The sequence below is a fragment of the Myotis daubentonii genome, chromosome 8 (assembly GCF_963259705.1).
Source record: "Myotis daubentonii chromosome 8, mMyoDau2.1, whole genome shotgun sequence".
Taxonomy (NCBI): Eukaryota; Metazoa; Chordata; class Mammalia; order Chiroptera; family Vespertilionidae; genus Myotis; species Myotis daubentonii.
The window spans coordinates 78,433,283-78,439,543 of record NC_081847.1 but is presented as its reverse complement, the minus strand read 5'-3'; the positions used below and the strand labels follow the sequence as shown (position 1 = coordinate 78,439,543).

Genomic DNA, 6,261 nt, shown 5'->3' with positions numbered 1-6,261 from the left:
TATGCAAATCAACTGAACGATCAAACAGCAGAATGACTATTTGGACAACCTTCCAGATGACCATGGTATGACATGCACTGGTGCCAGGCCAGCCAAGGTGAGTGTGATACGATTGGTTGGGAGGCCCCACCATTGCCCCATGATCACCCAGCAGAAGGAGGCCCAGGCCACCTGGCTGGTGGCCACAGAGGGAGCCCTAGGCCCCCCAGCTGGCAGTGCTGAGGTGGGTGGGTCCTCCCTCTGTGGGGCAATTGATCTGGGGACCCCGTGATCGATCACCCCACAAAGGGAAGCCCATGCCACCAGCCAGTGATGCTGTGACGGCTGTGTTGGGCCAACTGGCAATCACCCCATAGGCAGTGGTTCTCAACTTGTGGGTTGCGACCCCTTAAAATACATCCTGCATATCAGATATTTACATTATGATTCATAACAGTAGCAAAATTACAGTTATGAAGTAGCAACAAAAATAATTTTATGGTTGGGGGTCACCACAACATGAGGAACTGTATTAAAGGGTCGTGGCATTAGGAAGGTTGAGAACCACTGCTAGAGGGAGGACCAGGCCAGCCAAGCCATCGCATCTCATGCCTGTTGCCCACAGAGGGAGGTGACTGGTGGCTGGGGAGGAGGGGGCAGTGCTGCACAGATGGCAAGCAGTGGCAGTGGCAGGGGCGGGGCCAGCTGTTGGCAGCCAGGGGAAGGAAAGCCCCAATAGGCCCTGATTGCCGGCCAGGCTAGGGACCCTTCCTAAGTGGTCCTGGATTGAGAGAGGGTGCAGCCCAGGCTGAGGGAAACCCTCCCCCCCACCCTACTCCCTCCCATGCATGAATTTCGTGCACTGGGCCTCTAAAATATATATGTGTGTATAGATAGATAGATAGATAGATAGATAGATAGATAGATAGATAGATAGATATAAAGATAGATAGATAGATAGATATATAGATATATAGATATATAGATATATAGATATATAGATATATAGATATATAGATATATAGATATATATACACATATACATATATATATATATATATATATATATATTAGAGGCCAGTGTAAAAATCCTAAAGCAGAAGGGCATTGTGAAATTCACTGACTGTTCCATCATTGTACTCTCCACAATATCTACCAAAACTGAAAATCGTGTACACATTCAACTGGTAGATGAGGTCATGTTATTTCTTTCTTTAAAATCCTCAGATGGCTTCCATTTATACTTTAAATCAAATTCCTACCTCTTATTATCATCACAAGACCTTAATTCATCTGGCCTTCCTTATCTTATTTTAAGCAATTATCTCTTTTCCCCCCTTCTTTGCCCAGTACACTTTTTTTTTTCTTTTCTTTTCTTTTTTTTTTTATTGAGCACAAGAACTTATCTGAGGTCTTTCATACCTGCTGCTCTCTGCTCAGATCCCCAGAGTCCTAGGCATTTTATGCCTACATCTTCCATGCTAATTTCTCCAAACGGTCTTTTAGGACCCCCTAATTAAAAAACAACAACAACAACAACAACAAAAACTGCATTATTCCAGAAAGTCTCCTCTATAATCACCCTGGGTTCTTCTTTTGACAAGATTTACCTTTATTCATAATTTAAAACCTTTTTTTTACATATGCATATATATTTTCTTTGGTGTCTTTTTAAAAAATACACGTATATTTCCCCAGTATACCTGTTCACCTCCATATCCCTAGTACTTGGAAGAGTACCTGACTCATAAATATGAAACAAATGAATTAACCCACTGAAATATGGGACTAAGAACAAGAGCACATATCCATATCCCAGAGTATACTATAGCATCACAGTTAATCTGAGTTTCTTCCTCTAGTTGGGGAAATGTGATAAGAGCTGAACTCTTTTCTCTTTTCTCTACCTCAAGGAAGAGAATCACAAGAACTAGGAAAATAAATGATTGATGGGTAACAACTGATTTCCCACTGAGACCTTCTTAACTTTTATGAGAGCTAAGAAAATTCCATTATTGGTCCCTGGAAGGTGGATGCTGCATTCTTATTTAACACGTTTTTTTTCACGTGATTATGCTTAAATTAGTATGAGATAGGGTGGAGACAGCCAAGATTTCAACAATACCACCACCTGTTTCTGTGTCCAAATATTTGGGAATCAAAGAAGTAAAACTCCCATTCCTTTTACCTTAGGAGACACAATACATAATCTATCTTCACTGATGCTTTTATTCAAGTCTCCATATGTATTCATATATTGATGTGAATGTACCATGATGGGTAGAATGTCAGGATTCTCAGTTAAACAATGTCTCTTGAATACTCTTTACTTAATGATAATGTGTTGAGTTCTATATGGTTTTAAAAAGAAAGAAAAAATTTCATGACACTGATTCTACTTTAACTAACTAAATGCTATTATGAGAAAATGAACTTAGAGGACAAAATGAAATAACTGCACAATCAAATTGAGTGTTGTGCAAAACTAGCCCATCTTCCCTTGCTATTTTTAGAATCATGACTCTAGACTGAATGGACTCTGGGTTAGGATGTTAGATGGTTGAGCCTACTTTAAAAGTTATATGTGTGTGTAATTGAATTGTATGTGGTATAAGAGGGTTTGGATTTTAACTGTGGGTTTATACCAGTTAAAGAGGTTAAACTTGGCCAGAGCCAGAAATTATCAAGTTTCAAGGCTCCTTTATTATAAATAATCTTCAGTAAGTCATTCTAGTCCTCTGCACACTATCAAAGCTCAGGGTAGAGGCTGATCTTTGCCAATGAACTTCTGAGTGTAAGAAATGTGTTACATTAATGGCCGGACTTTGACTAACATCAGTAAAGTCAGCCTCTATAATGGAGTTTGATAGGACTCTCTGCCACAATAAAAAAAAAATCATTCTAGTCCTTTGGCATAAGTTTGTCCATCTCTAATAAAAAATAAATCTGAGTTTAGTTATAAGGTGACTCAGAAAACCACACAGAATCTTTCAGAAATAGAAATATAAAATAATAATTTGTGATGATGACAATGAAATTAATGTGGCCCGAAGTAGCCATAAATTGTTTGATATGCGGGTGAGGCTGGTGTTGGTTTATGAATGGTTCTTAGCACTTGTACGGATATAAATGAATGGAAAAATCAACTGAAAAGAGGAAGATAATAAAGATGCTATTAATAGTGACAGAGAGACATAATATTTCTTTTTGAAAACTTTCTTAAACTATTTATTAATTTATATTTTATTTATTTTATTGCTTTTTAAAATATATTTGTATTGATTTCAGAAAGGAAGAGGGAGGAGAGATAGATAGAAACATCAATGATGAGAAAGAATCACTGATTGGCTGCCTCCTGCATGCCCCATACTGGGGATCGAGCCCACAACCGGGACATGTGCCCTGATCGGGAATCAAACCATGACCTCCTGGTTCATAGGTCAATACTCAATCCCTGAGACATGCCAGCCAGGCAATATTTTAAAATCCCCTTGTTTGCATTACAGGAATATCAGGGAAGGCACTGTAGAATCTAATATAGACCTCAAGGTCAGGATTCAAATCTTTGCTGGCTTTTTTTCCTAGTTGTAGGCTTTGCCTACACTACTTAATTTATCTGACTCTATTTGTTTATTTTATTTTATTTTATTTTTTTTTTGGTCCATAAAATGAGGGTTGTAATACATACATCACAGAATTACTTAAAGATTTAAATAAAATAAATAATAGCAACCATCTAAAGGGATGATAGAAACTGCTGGAATGGGCTGGGCAGAAACATGTCCTAATGTTGGGAAGTGAAAGGTAAGGCTGACTGTAGTGTGAGGAGGAGGAGTATAGTAAGAGAAATTAGGAACTAAAGTTAGAATGAGATTTTAGAAGGTTTAAAAGTCAGGCTGGTGAGTTTGGAATTTAACTTTCACATGAAATATAATAACTAGTCTTACTTTGCTGATGAAAGAAGGAGATTGCGGTCAGCCAGTCTCCTGTCTCCGATGATGCTCTAATGATGTGCTTCCAATCACAACAGTGACATGCACGGAGCCCAGGACTATAAAGTTATCCCATGTGGAAGCCTTCCACCCACGTGTGTTTAAAATATGATTTGATTGTTTAGGCATTTTATTTTGACACATTTACTATTTTTTAGTAAAAATAAAAAGTATGGATCCTTCTATAATAGCAACACAATAGCCAGAAGAAAGAAAAACACTAATCAAGCCTGTATAATTCTATTTGATGCTCATATTCCCAGGATAGTGAGAATCTGATGGATTAAAACAGTATAATAGACTTAGAGCCCTTACAAAACTCTATGGGATGTTTGTGGTGTGAAAATCAGTGATTTTAAATTCTGGTGAGCAGCAAATATTGTTTGGGCAGACTTTTTAATATTTCTGGTCTTCAGAAACCTAATCTTTTCCCATTTGGGGGTGACAGTGACCTTAAATCAACTATTCATAATCTGTTGGCAAGTGAAATCAAAATATATGCTTAGACAACCCTTTTTGCACATCTTCACGGAGGGAAAAATAATAAAAGGAGTTCTCTGCCTAGAATATAAACTATGCTGACAATTACACTTGGCCTGCCTAGACATTTCCTGTGCTAACCTCCACTAGGAGAGTAATGCAAAGCTGCCTTGCACATGGGGAAAAATCAATTTCATAAGAGATATATCTTTATGTGTCATGATCCAGTGTATGATTGTGGCCTTTGATGTCTATTTAGCTGGCAGCAAATTTACAGCCATAACTTTTAATTCCCAGCAATGAGTGTGGCAAAAATAACTTAACAGTTAAATAGGAACCTTGTGCTCATTGGGTGACTGTAATCAACTGCCAGGAATGACCTTGAAATTGGACATTCCTCTCTGCTTAAGCGCTATTAGCAATATTTTTCAGAAAGTAAACCATTTAGTTGGTTGGAAAAAAAAATACCGATAAAAATCTATTCTTGGCTACTCTCTAAATTGCATCGCACTATCCGTTCGCCAGCTGAGGGTGAAGAGCATTGTATATTAAAAGATTTTCTTTGTGTAATAATGTGAATACCAGCAGCAGTAATTATAAAATCAATAATTCGTAATAAATATGTCCTCCTTATATAATTACTAAATGATTGCAAAACCAATATTATGCACTCGTTAGAATGGAAAAGGTTGCCGTTAAAGACTTTCTATATTACACATTATTGTTCAAAACTTAAACATCCTTGGTCAAATGAAGCAAAGCTTCATCCTCATCAGAATTTAACTAAATGCTATTTCTTTCCAAGCTACAGAAATATATTTGCTCAGTGGTGAAACTAATTATTAGATTAAAGCACCTGCCTTCAACATAACCATGTATGGTACCTCTATCAACTCCTTTGTTTCGTGTTGGATCCTGTTGTGATTGTCACCTCAATAAAGACTTTTGTATCCACATTCATCTGCTTCAGGAATTTGTCTAATTGCCATTTCTCATGTCTCAGAAAGCCAAACCCATAGAGAAATGTCCACTAGGCCTTACAGTTTATCCACTGCACAAGTAACTCATATTCCCAGGCAAAGTGCTTGTTTTTGGTCTTTGATTGCCTTACTTCTGAATTGTCCATGACCCTATGAGGCTGCCTAGGAGTTGTTGCCAACCCACCAGGGCTGAGCACTCACCAGAGACACCACACATGTTGGAATGCAATGCCTCTGGCATCAGAAGACACAGAGTTTAATCCCCTAACCTCGCACATTTGTCTTATATTTCCTCAGGAGTCATTAACTCTGTGTGTCTTCTCCAACACCACTTCTCCAACTCTGTGACAACAACAAAATGTAATAACAACAATTCAATTTAATACTAACATGATCTACCGGGAATTAGGGTCAGATCCCACAAGTTAAAGGGCTCGGTCCCACGATACTGCCTCTACTTCAGATGCCAATTACAAGTCCCAGACCACCCCACTTCTCACTGATCTGCTATAAGTAAATTGGGGGCTCCTAGGACCCCCTCCTCAGGTTTGCTAGAAAGGCTCACAGAACTCAGGAAAGTGCTTTAGTTTCTGTTGCTAGTTTACAGCCAAATGGAAGAGATGTATAGGGCCAGGTGTGGAGGATGATGAATGTGGCTTCCCTACACTCTCTGGGTGTGCCACCTTCCCAGCACATCTCCCCTCTCCAGGGATGGAACAATGGGGCTGAATGATCTAGGCTTCTAATTAAGATTTGGTCATTCTTGCAACCAGCTTCCATCCCGAAGCTATCTAGGGGACCACCAAGAATTGCCTCATTAGAAAAAAAAA

At 38.6% G+C, this 6,261-nt stretch overlaps 1 non-coding gene across 1 annotated transcript; it reads left to right on the top strand.

The window, feature by feature from the left end:
- Positions 1 to 2,716: 2,716 nt before the first annotated feature.
- On the top strand, positions 2,717 to 2,866 carry LOC132240350 (small nucleolar RNA SNORA62/SNORA6 family). Its single transcript, XR_009454273.1, has one exon. It is a non-coding gene; the product is annotated as a small nucleolar RNA SNORA62/SNORA6 family (small nucleolar RNA).
- Positions 2,867 to 6,261: the final 3,395 nt, after the last annotated feature.